The 13619-nt window shown below is 38.7% G+C and overlaps 1 protein-coding gene across 1 annotated transcript in view; it reads left to right on the top strand.

Moving 5' to 3' along the window:
• LOC112054493 (calaxin) overlaps window positions 1-13619 on the top strand; it is a 292161-nt gene that overhangs the window by 103456 nt on the left and 175086 nt on the right. The gene's annotated exons all lie outside the window — the stretch shown is intronic.

Raw genomic sequence — 13619 nt, forward strand, 5'->3', positions numbered from 1 at the left:
TAAGTCAACTTTGTCTATTATTTTTATTTCAATAATAGAAGTCCGCGACTTTTCCCGCGTAAAAATTCTTAGGCAGATAGAGTTTTTCCGACGCGTCTAAGAATTACTGTCATATTTCAAACACTATAAAGTACACTCGAAAACTTAACAAATTATTTATTACTAGTAGACGCCGCGCGGTTTCACCCGCGTGGTTCCCGTTCCTGTAGGAATACAGAAATAAAACATAGTCTATAGCACTCGGGGAGAGAGTAGCTTCCCAACAGTAAATTCAAAACATACAAACAAACCATCAAATCTTTCCAATAATAATAGTATAAAGGTCTAAGATATTGAGGAAGGATAGGCTTCCATATTCATCACTCTATTAGTGAACACCTCATGAAAATGCTTTCAGTAGTTTACGAGTAAGAGTGTATTGTAAGCAGACAGACAGACGGCGGCGTAGGACTTTGTTTTATAATATGCATGGATCTTATTGGAGGTTGTCGAAGGTTAATAAAATGTCATAGTGCAAAAGTTGTAGGTGCAATCAATTATGATCTGCTAAACTGTTTAGCATCTCTCAATATAACACCTGTATATTTTTAGAATAAAATAGCGAATTTCAAAAACTGGTAATATATTTAAACTATTAGATAGGGAACGAAATATTTAAAATGTTAAATAGGGAGCAAAACCTGCCTGTTACCTGCTAGAAATTCTTGACTTGACTAAAGTATGTAGTATATACTAATAACTTTTTGACCGAAAAAGAATAAATCCACCTCTCTTCTAGTTCAACACCATTCCATTCCATTCCATTGAAATAATTATTGACATTTAATTTATGACATTTATCTTTTACTATAATGGAAATGTAACATAGATGAATAAACGAAATAAATAAATGAATGTTGATGCTCGGCTTTAAAGGGCACTTTAAATTTATTTCCACTCGTAATTTGTGAGACTTGTGAGATCTCTTCGGAGATTTACAAGTATCTGTCACACGATGTCCATACCAACACACAAGAAAATTCTATATTAGTAAAATTCCAAATGGCACCTTCATCTTTATACTTAAGCATGTATAGGCCGTTAATTATTTATTATTAACACTAGGTATATTATTAAATGTTGCACCCACAGAACACTAAAGTGTAAAGTGTAAATATGTATATTTTGGATTATCTTGAGGTATTCCGATGAATTCGTTTTATTTTTAGATATCTATATATATTTTATTTCTATATATACATATATATATATATATAAAAATGAATTGCTGTTCGTTAGTCTCGCTAAAACTCGAGAACGGCTTAACGGATTTATCTTATCTTGGTCTTGAAATGTTCGTGGAGGTATAGGGAAGGTTTAAAAGGTGAGAAAAAATCAAATAATTTCCGGGAAAACCCTAAAAACTGCCCTTTTCTATTTCCCATACAAACGTTTAAGAGTCAAGCGGTAGGGGTAGGGTAGGGTAGGGGTAGGGTAGGGTAGGGGTAGGGTAGGGTAGGGGTAGGGTAGGGTAGGGGTAGGGTAGGGTAGGGGTATGGTAGGGGTAGGGCAGGGGTAGGGTAGGGGTAGGGTAGGGGTAGAGGTATAGAAGGGTAAAGTAGGGATAGAGAATAAGTGCACTTATATCAAAACGAGGCTTGACGTGGCCCGCTAGTCTTTTTATAATAATAGTTTTAAACAGATCAAGTTCACGTCCGATAGACGTCCACAGCTGGACTAGGCCTCTTGCATGGACTTCCAAGCATAACGGCACAGTATACAACGGTCTCGAGCAACGGCGGCAACCCACTTGCAGTGTTAAACCGCTACTTATATTTACCACTTAAAAATACCTATCTACTTAAAATAAATATTTGTATAACTTACTTCTACTTAAAATAAATATCATCTATCTATAGGTACTCACCAAATTACCCATAGGCGCTGGCGCTGTTGTCCTTCGGGCAATTAAAGCCTACGCTTTGGATCTGTTGTGCCTATGCCTCGCTGGTCCAATGGTTAGCCTATGAGTCTTCAGATTACGAGGTCTGGGATTCGAGTCCTGGGTCGGGCTCTAAAATACTGAACTTTTCTTTCTTGTACATTTTCAGTAGAAATTCTCAGCTCGTTGGATTACACCCCCGTGCCTCAGAGATCACGTAAACCAGTAGGTACCAGTCATTATCATTAATATCTAACTATACTATCTGTACAATCAGATACACCTGTCTTCAAAAGATCCTCGAATACTTCGGCCACATTGCCAGGAGAGAAGGAGATAACTTAGAGAAACTAGTGTCATGGTTTTCGGAAAGTATCTATTAAACCTACTTGAAAAATTAAAAATAAATTATAATTATTCTAAACTGAAATTGAAATAGAGAACGTCAATTTGCTTTTGTTATTAATATTCAAAAATCTATAAAAGGGAGCTGTGTGTTGTCTTGGGGCTTTTTACTATCTCGGACTCCTGGTGTATTTTTGGTGGAAGTTTGGCTGTTGTATAAATTCAAATGCATGTTACTTAACGCAGTTTCTGTTACAAACGTGGTTGAATTTGGTGAGCTATTGTTCAATTTATTATTGTGATTAGGCTAGAATGGTTCAGATTAATGATGAGTTTACGAATAGGATAACATTGTAAGGTAAAATAAGGAAATACGATGAGTTTACGAATAGGATAACATTGTAAGGTAAAATAAGGAAATAAAATATGTAATGTGCTGGTCTTTAGTATTTTCTTTTCACTAGTGATTGTGGATTGTGGAAGGAAAGAGACCTCGGGGTCGTAGCCGGATGCATTGGTCAGACCAAATCTGCGCCACTCTCGACACCAAGGTACACGAAGCTCTGCAAGTCACAAAAAGCCGAGCCACATGGCGCTACATCGTCAAGAAGCAAGCTTGTGTTAGGGGTCACGACCTTCAATAATGAGGAATACGCAAGGAGGATTATTTATGGAAATAATTCTTTTATTTATGGTTTCAAGCTGACGATTGATTGCTATTTCCGCCATTAATTCAATTTTCAATAAGTATTCAAAATGAAAATGATTTTCAAAAGTTGAATTTTTATTTTTTACGTCGTTGGTGTAGGTGCAAGCTCGACTGGAAAGAAAAGTTAAAATTCAATAGTCACTTTTGCATCTCTTCTAAAAAGTAAATTGCATTGCATGCATTTCCACGTGTTCTTACTTGTACTATTGTAGCATACGTATATAATTGTAGGTATTCTGTGGTATAATACTGAGACAGAACGTGCCCGAGATAAATGTTCACAGATAAGAGATATGGACAGAAGGTACAAAAACATCGTAAAACTAGTTAGACGGTCGCCCCATACGTGACACGCATTTTCTACGTATTGCAGTCAAAAAGTGTCATAAAATCTGTTGAAATTGTACCCAAATCCATCTGCAATAGCTTTTATACCACAGCCTTTCTTGATGAGTACGGTTTACCAACAAAAAAAAATAAAAATGAGGGTATAAATCACTAGTCATGTCACACCTAAATATAATTAACTTGTTTTTAAATGAATTAAAATTTTGATTAATAGGTTTAGAACAATCAGATATGGTTAATAACTTTATATGTTATAACATTTTATAAACAAACAATAAATAAGTTATGAAATAACATGCGTTTTCTACCTTCATTTCTAATTTCCTTGTTGGTAAACAGTACTCATCAAGAAAGACTGTAATAAAGGTCCATCCAATCTTTTTGTTTAATCTTGTAAGATCTTCCAGAGATGAGACATTTTAAAAGTATCTCTGTCTGAAGCTGAATATTTTGTTTGTTTGCTTGAACGCACTAATCTCGTGGTTCGAATTAAGAAAAATCTGTAAGTTTTGTAGGCTATTAGACTATATAACATCAGGCTACCTATACGCGATAACTATACGCGAGTGAGCTGTTTTAAAAATCTCATTGGATTCAGTTCTGTGTTTTTTCTATGTGGACGTAATCACGAGAATCCGCTAGGAAGTATTGACTGATGACCGAAATTCGACCAGACGGCCAATTACGGAAATTTTTGAACAACATTGATATCTACCTAGGTACATGTTTAAAGTTTTTATTGCTTAGTGGAGAATATAAATGTGGCAATAAATAAAGTCAATGGGTTCGAACCCTTGCGATTGAAAATATTCAGTTTTTTTTTCTTTCTCAGTAGTTCTATCCCGGAATTGGGAAATTGATTCTCAATCTGTTTTAGATTGAGAATGTATCTGCCTGAAAAGTTCTGTTTAATTAATTTCACTCTACTTTTGTGATAATAAAATATTGCTTTTTGTAATGATATTAACAATTGTAAAAAATAATTTTATATTCTATAGTTTTTTAAAAGAGCGATCGCTCAGTTTCTTGCCAACACTTCAGCAGAACCGGCCTTCCGAGCCTGTGGTAGAGTTTTTATAAATTAGTCAACCCTGACGTTTCAAAAGTGCTTGTAAACTAAGCCTTATGCCCTCATTCGCACCCGAGTGTTTAAACGGACGTTATGATATCGTATGAAGTTAAATGAAAATTTCAAAATTGAAAATGCAACACTGCTCGAAAAAAGGGTTGTGTTTTAAAAACGCTGTCTTGTGAACGTACTTCTTAATGCATTTGTTGTATTTGAACGCTTTTTTAACGTCCGTAGAAAAAACTCTCGTGCGAATTAGGGTTAAGTATTTGAAATGAATGAATTTTGATTTTTGTTTCTCCACTGTTCAATCTAAAATTAAACAAAATTAGTTCAACGGCTTAGGCGTGAAAACGTAATAGAGAAACAAGGTTGTTTATTGAATTTATAATATAACATGAATAATTTATATTACGAATAACAAACATATGCATTCAATCGATCGATGTGGCATTTCTTAGCTAACCCTACCTGCCCTGCGTTACGTAACGCACCGTAAGATCAATTCCTGGTGTAATGTAACTGTTCCTGCTTACGTAAACGAAACTGGTATCCTGAGACTTGCGTATACGTCTAGTGGAAACTTATCGTTTGGTAATTCAACGGTTACAAACTGCACGATTACATTATTGGTGGATTTATAGATACGCTAGGAGTTAGGACATTTAAGGCTGCGCTGGTCATGCGGTAGCTAATTCAACTAGTACTGATACTAGTAGGGCTTGACTAAGAAACTTGGATAGGAGAATTCAACCGACTTCAGAAATCACAGGAAAGTACTACACTAAAAAGTGAAAACTAACCTGATGCCTGACGGTTATCATTAACAACTCATATTTGGTTCACTGTTGAGCACGAGTTTCCTCTCAGAATGAGAGGAGTCAGGCCAATAGTCCACCACACACCAATCCAATCCGCATTGGGCCACACAATGCGGATTGGCAGACTTCATACACGTACAGAATTAAGTATATTTTCCGGCATGCAGTTTTCCTGACGATGTTTATCCGTCACCGTCTGAGACATGTTAAACATATTTAATTTCTTAAAATGCACATAACTGAAAAGTTGGAGGCGGCCCCCGGGGGTCTACGGAAGACTCAGCGGTCTACGTTGACGTGATATAAAAATATCAAACATTAAAGTTGGCTGAAATTACATTTTACTTTTTGTCATCTACTCACAGCACAATCAATTAATTAATTAACCATGTAATAACCGACCGCAGTTAGTAGGGGGCCCGATTGTAGGTTAGCCACCTACAAAAGGCTGCCCCGCCAACTAGCGAAAAATCCTGGGATGGCTTCCATTGTGCCGGTTGGCAACCGGTGAGAGGTCACAATGGCGATTCCCAGGGGGGTTCGGGCGTCCCCGCGGTCTCCAATTTGGGTCTACCATTAGCGTTTCCGCAACAATAGTCACGGAGTCTAGAATGCAGCACCTTATACAACTACCACATCTCCATCCTATTCACTCCCCCCTATAATGAAGAGAAAGAAAAATAGTAATCGGTTTACACAGCGGCTGCACCACCTCTCTCTTTCAGTGCACCTCTCAAATATTCGAGGCTTGCACTCAAATCTCGTAGCGGTCCACCACCACCTTGAGACCATAAAGCCGCACATGCTCTTCCTTACGGAGACGCAAATAAAATGCCCAGCAGATGTGGCGTACTTGCAGTATCCCGGATATTCGTTTGAGCATAAATTTACACCTCACGCTGGAGTCTGCTTGTACGCTCGTGACAATATTTGCTGTCAGCGTCTTCGTAATTTGGAGGTGTCACACTTCTCTGTTCTGTGGTGTCTGGTGGACACTGGCGTAGAACAAACTGTCTATGCCTGTGTCTACCGTTCGCATAGCGGTGACCAGGAGACAACTCGGTTGTTCAGTTATCTTGCTGAAACTGCCAATACTGTTCAACGTCGATATCCGTCTGCTCGGCTGGTATTTCTGGGGGACTTTAATGCCCATCATGGGGAATGGTTGTTTCCGTACCTGGATACTGATCATGCTGGTCGCGAGGCACGCAAGTTTGCACTTTCTTTTGACCTAACACAACATGTTCAGGAGGCCACCCGAGTACCGGATGTCGACGGGCACACTCCCTACTGTTTAGACCTTCTGCTGACCACAGATCCAGAAAGTTTTTCGGTGTCAGTTGCAGCTCCCCTTGGCACTTCCGATCACTGTCTGGTGAAGTCTGTTTCCAACTTTTACCCTCCCGCCTCTAACCCCGTCACTAAGAGACGAGTTTGGCGATACAGGTCAGCAGACTGGGATGAGATGCGACATTTTTTCGCATCTTATCCATGGCGGCAGGTTTGTTTTTCTACCAATGACCCCTCAAACTGCGAGAGTGCAATATCTGGGGTGATATGTCAGGCAATGGAATACTTCATTCCGTTTTCTGACGTCGCGCCCAATAGTAAAACTCCCCCATGGTACAATGTCCAATGTGCAGTTGCGGAAGCACGAAAGCAGTCGGCGTTTGTGTCGTGGGCGAGTGCTCGCTCTCGAAAAGCTTCGAATGCAAAGCAATTGAAAAGGGAATACAATATTGCCGCCAAGTCGTACAAAAGGGTCCTAAAAAGGGCTCGATTTGACCGCACTAACCGCTTGGGACGTAAGCTTGCTACGCACCCCAGTGGTAGTAAGGCTTTCTGGTCCCTTGCAAAGTCGGTTGAATCTAATTTCTGCCGCCCTTCTTTACCGCCCCTGTTGAGACCAGATGGATCGCTGGCTGTTGCTGCGACAGATAAAGCTAACCTATTAGCTTCTCTGTTTGCAGAAAATTCACGTTTAGATGCTGGAAATACTTCACCACCTATCCTTCCTTCGTGTGACTCCGTTATGTCGGAAGTACGTATCCACCAGCAGGAGGTTCTTAAAGTCCTTCGTAACCTCAACGTGAATAAGGCTAGTGGCCCGGATGGAATACCTGCAGTGGTTTTGCGGAATTGTGCCCCTGAGTTAGCTCCAATCTTGACGCGCCTGTTCCGCCTTTCTCTTCATTCAGCTCAAGTCCCTAAATCGTGGAAAGTTGCGAATGTGCAATCAGTACCAAAGAAGGGAAGTCGCGCTGACCCGGCCAATTATAGACCAATAGCCATCACGTCCATGCTCTGCAAGGCTATGGAACGGGTTATTAATGGCAAGCTCCTTGCATACCTAGAGGAAAACGACATCTTGTCTGATCGGCAGTATGGCTTCCGTACGAACCGGTCTACTGGTGACCTTCTGGTGTATGCTACACATACTTGGAGCGAAGCCATTGTGAAACATGGGGAAGCACTTGCCGTATCCCTAGACATCTCAAAAGCTTTTGACCGGGTCTGGCACGTCAGTCTTCTCAGTAAGCTCCCTGCGTACGGAATACCCGCTGATCTCTGCTGCTGGATATCTGATTTCCTGAGGGAACGGTCATTTCGAGTAGTCGTTGATGGCTGCTCTTCTGACTTATTGGATATCAATGCCGGTGTACCTCAGGGATCTGTTCTTTCCGCTACTCTTTTTCTGCTGCATATCAACGATCTGCTCAATCCCGGTATCTTTGGGTATGCAGATGACAGCACTGTGTCGGAGAGTTACACATCTAGCCCTAGAGCCAGCGGTGCTGAGATTCTTGAGCTCAGAGAGGCCTTGGTCGACCGCGTGAACAAGAACCTGAAGATGGTGTCAGATTGGGGTGATGCCAATTTGGTTAAGTTCAACGCTACCAAGACTCAGGCATGTCTATTTACTGCGAAAAGGAGCCCTTTCACCCTGGCTCCCACTTTCCAGAGTATATCTGTTCCAATTAGCGATCAAATTGAGCTCCTGGGTATTACCATCTCATCCAACCTCAATTTCGGGAAATGCATCGAATCAAAAGCTGAAATTGCAGCCAAAAAACTGGGAATCCTGAATAAGGTCAAGCGGTACTTCACACCCCAACAACTTCTCACCCTCTACCAAGCTCAAGTCAGAACTTGTATGGAGTACTGCAGTCACCTTTGGGATGGTTCTGCAAAATATCAGCTTGATGCATTAGACTCGATAGATCGCCGCGCTAGAAGGATAATTGGTAATGAACCGTTGACACAGGCGAAATTGCAGACCTTGCAACATCGTCGCAATGTAGCTTGTCTGTCGGTTTTTTACCGGATATACTTTGGCGAGTGTGCTCAGGAACTTCACCATCTAGTTCCTCCTTCCCCTTTCTACCACAGAACAGCAAGATGTCGCAAACGGTGGCATCCATATATTGTGGATGTCCAGGCAACTCGTACGAAAAGATTTGCATCTACATTTCTAATTCGTACAGCAAAAATTTGGAATGCCCTTCCGGCGTTTGTGTTTCCTGACAAATACAATTTGGACACCTTCAAAGCTAGAGTGAATAGGCATCTTCTAGGTAAGCGCGCTCCAACTTAGACCGCATTAATGCTTACCATCAGGCTTAATTGTAGTCAAGCGCTGGCCTATATTGCATAAAAAAAAAAAAAAAAAAAATTAATTATTGGATAGAAGTAGGCGTTACTTTGCGGAAGTTCACCATGAATGATATAATGATTTATTTATTTTGCTATCATCCGCGAAAAGTCGACGAACCCATGCGACAACGTCACCCAGGTCCGACAAAATACTCTCTACGTACGTTTCACCCCGAAACCGGAGCTTCCTCAGGAGTCTACAACGTGCAATTGCATGTAAGTAATTCTCACTAATTTTTATAAAATTGTTATTTCGTGGTGGCTGTTGATTTAGCTTTAACGAAAATTTCCATAGATTAATCTAATCACATTTTTTGTCGAGTTTTGGATAGAAATTTAGCAGGGGGTCCACCGGCACCATTTAATTTGAAAGTGCTCTATAAGAAAAGAAAGTTTAGGAACCTCTGCCTAGAATATCACGCGTGACGGTAGGTACCAAACCATTTATCTCACAGAGATTTCTTTAGGTAAGGGGTTCCACCTTTAAGTCAGGCGCACATATTCTTAGTGTAGATTAGATTTATGACTTCATCAAGTTTATTTTTATTTTTACAATATACAACTGGAATTGTTGAAACATGTTGTAAAGTGTAGTAGTTAAAGTATAATAAAGTGAACTATATAATTAGCATCCACTTCCTTTCATTTGTGCAACCTCCCCTATTTGCAACTTCACTATTGCGAGCGAATACTACGTAGACACTAGGAACGTCCGTTGCAACTCGCTAACTATGTAGTACCTACCTACTTTATTTTGTTGCACGCATTAAAATAAGTTGGTATATGGTTCAGTGGTTATGGTAACGTATCGTGCGGACCTAGGTTTGAGATCTGGGCCCGCCAACCCGTATTGGGGTAGTGTGGTGGGTCTAAACTCTATATCCTCTCTTACCAGGAGGGAAGCCTGGCCCTGTAGTAGGCCGTATATGTATATATACTAATATTATAAAGCAGAAGAGTTTGTTTGTTTGTTTGATTGAACGCGCTAATCTTAGGAACTACTGGTCCTATTTGAAAAATTCTTTCAATGTTAGATAGCCCATTTATCGAGGATATATAAGCTATATATTATCCCCATATTCTTACGGGAACAGGAACCACGCGGGTAAAACCGCGCGGCGTCAGCTAATACTATATACATACTTAAAGTTAAAGTCAAAGTTCATTTATTTCAGGGGCACCTCCAGGAGATCATTCAGCGGCAGTGTCGTGTTAACCTCTATTTGTTCGAGAATTTGACACTCAGCGGGTGAATGGTCCCCTGGGGGTGCCCCTACAACGTCTATGAATTCCACTGTTACTATACAAACACATTCAAAACGTCAGCTTCGTCAGCGTCCTTATAGCGCCTATCAGAGGCTTAATTAAGTATCTAATTAAAGAGTAAGAAACTAGATCACTACTTATTTGTCTCGTTTAGCCGATGATTAATGATCAATAAATACGAGCAAACGCCAACCAACATAAGTTATTTTCATAAAAACTTACAACTTATTACTCAAGAGATTATTTTTTGCTATAAGATCCCATTTATTGGTAAATCGGATCTTATAGCAAAACATAGGGTACTTTTTGACCCTAAAATAAAAAGAAAAGGGGGTGAAATAGAGGTTGAAAGTTTTTGTGGAAAGTCCATCATTTTTAGAGTTACAGTTTTAATAATTTGTCCATAAATCATAAAAAAATGCGAAATATAATGTGATTCAAAAATTTTTAAAATTCAACCCCTAAAGTGGTGAAATAGAGGTTGAAAGTTTACATTGATATCCACGCAGACAAAGTCGCGGGCGTCCGCTAGTTAAACGTGGTAGCGACAGACTAAGAATATATAACCTCTTTGGTAGTACCAGATAGCATTGACCACTAAATGTAACATTGGCCTGTCATCATAAATGACCCTGACGCGTATTTTGGACGCCCTCTGAAAGTCCGTCGACACCACTTAAGCGGACACAATAGTTAACGAGGCTGTCCCTGACGAATCGTTGACCTTGATCTGTGTGTGTGTAAGATCATCATCATCATTATCAACCCATATTTGACTCACTGCTGAGCTCGAGCTTAGAATGAGAGTGGTTAGGCCGATAGTACACCACGCTGGCCCAATGCGGATTGGCAGACTTCACACACCGCAGAGAATTGATAAAATTCTCTGGTATACAGGTTTTCTCACGATGTTTTTCCTTCACCGTTTGAGACACGTGATATTTAATTTCTTAAAATGCACACAACTGAATAGTTTGAAATGCCCCGGACTGGTTTCGAACTCACACTCTCCGGAATCGGAGGCAGAGGTCATATCCACTGGACTATCACGGCTCTTGTAAGATATAACTCATAAATTATGAACCAATTTAAGAGCAGTAGATTTTGAAGAATCTTAAAAACAGAATTTTCTAAAATAGTTTTTTTTTCTAATAATAATTTTTAAACTGCTATACCGATCGATTGTAAAACTAATCAGCTCTTAACCTCAGAAAACCGTTTCTAAAGTTTTACAAGAAATTAATACAGAGCCGTACGTTTGGAAGCGTAGGCAAGTAAGTACTAACATTTATTTTTTTAAGAATAAAATATGCAGAAACCTTGCAATATTATTTGCTTTTTAATGAACGCGTTAAACAAAGATTGCGAGTTATTGCCTATTGCTATTTAAATAATTAAGTAGTGGTGTAATTGTTTTACTGCCGAAGGTGAGTTTCGGTAATTTGTTTTAACAACCTTTTTAACTAATATATCGATAAGTTTCTTAGCAACGTTGTTATTAGTTAAAAAATATATTATTTTCACAATTTCAATCGATGGATATCCACTGATGGACGGTTCTTTGGAAAGTAAGTGTCAAGCATACAAAAATTAAAAAAACATATAATTTTTTTGTATAGTATATGTTCCCAACTTTTATTCGACATGTAGAGACCATTGATTATATGTAGAGATACTCAATCACTACAATACTAACTTAACTAATATTCTAAAGAGGTTTGTAAGTTTGACAGGTTGTAGGGGATAATCTCTGGATTCTGATCCGATTTTGAAAATTCTTTTACCAACAGAAAACCACTTTACCTATTTGTGATTGTTGCAGGCTATTTATATCCACGTATTCATACGGGAACGGGAACTACGCAGATGAAACCGCGATGTGTCTTTTTATGTATTGTTTATGGCAAATAAATAAGACTACTAAATTGGATTTTTTAAGTACATAATTATGTTTCAATGTCAATTTCAGTGATAAAATATTCAATGTTATTAGTTATCACTTTCAAATCGTTAATAAGTACCTACAGTACTTGTGTTTACTTACCAATTGTTGCACAACTTTACAATAACTAGGTCGGTATTGATATCAGTAAATAAAACAGGTAAGTATTTGTTTACCTTTACTATAAAGTAAAAATTATTTTAATAGAGCATTGTCTGTGCCTTCTTAACCATAGTTAAAACTTGGAGAAGCAATCACAAATGGGAATGTTTTTGGGAAGAAAGTTATAACGAATCTTCGATTTTGGTGATGCTTTTCTTAATTAGGTACCTACGTCGGTATCTAATGTTGATAAGGCATAGCTTTTTTTATTTGTATAAACAAGCGCTTAGCTGCAATCACGCCTGATGTTAAGTGATGATGAGGCCTATAATGGAGCGCGCTTGCCTAGAAGATGCCTATTCACTTTTGACTTGAAGATACCCATATTGTAAGTTGGGTATACCCATATTGGGTAACTGAAACGCTGAAAGCTAACGCTTTTAGCATGGTTATTAGTAAATAACCGAAAAATATAATACCTTTAACTTAAAAAAAAAATTTAAGTTAAAGGTATTATTTACATGGATATTTTATGAAGTAGTTTATATTGCATAGTGCATAAACTGTGTCCAGTCCGGGACCGTCTACTTACATACACCACGGTCGTTCCCGGTCTCGGCATGGTCTAATATAAATCTTAAGGATTTATATTAGACCATGCCGTTTGCCATGCCGGGTTTTCTTACCTTTCTGAGTTACGTAACTCTAAATGTCGTGTAGTTTTTAGTTAAACATTGACGGTCGTAAAATCAAAGATGGAGAGCAAGTGACAAGGACTTGCGTAAAGTGACAATGGGCTAAGGTCAGGTCGGTGGCGACGCGTGTTCTACTCAACCGAGTTATTGACTCTGCTCGGAACTTGACATGGTTTTGTATTTCGTGGTTTGCTGATGTCAGTCAACCACAAAACAAAGCTATTTACGGCCAAATATTTTTTATTTTTATTAGGTGGAAATAATCTTTATTTTTATTAGGATTTGGAGGTAGGAGAAAGACCAACGAAAAGTAGTCATTGTTTATGCAAAGAAATGTTTCTTAAACGAAAACACTGTCCAAATACACGCGTTTGTTTCTGATGATCAATATAGTGCGGCGGGTGTTACAAAATGGATTTTAACAACTCAACCCCTACGATATGGGTATCAAATGAAAAGTTCGCGGTATCAAAATCATTAAAGTAACGTTATTCTAAATCAAATATAGTGGAATAAACTTTAAAAAACCTCTATTTAATTCCTTCGCATTTTTTTATTTTAAATTCCGTTCACCTTTCATTAATACCTACATAACTTGACATTCAGAATTGGAACGTGATCTAACAAATTAGAACTCTTGTTTTATTTTTGTCAGTCGATTTTAGTTCAATAAGCTTGACCCGAATCTGTACATATGCAGCGCTAAATGCCTTTATTGTACTCGTACCAATTCAAATAATATTATTG

This window comes from Bicyclus anynana, chromosome 1, assembly GCF_947172395.1.
Source record: "Bicyclus anynana chromosome 1, ilBicAnyn1.1, whole genome shotgun sequence".
NCBI lineage: Eukaryota > Metazoa > Arthropoda > Insecta > Lepidoptera > Nymphalidae > Bicyclus > Bicyclus anynana.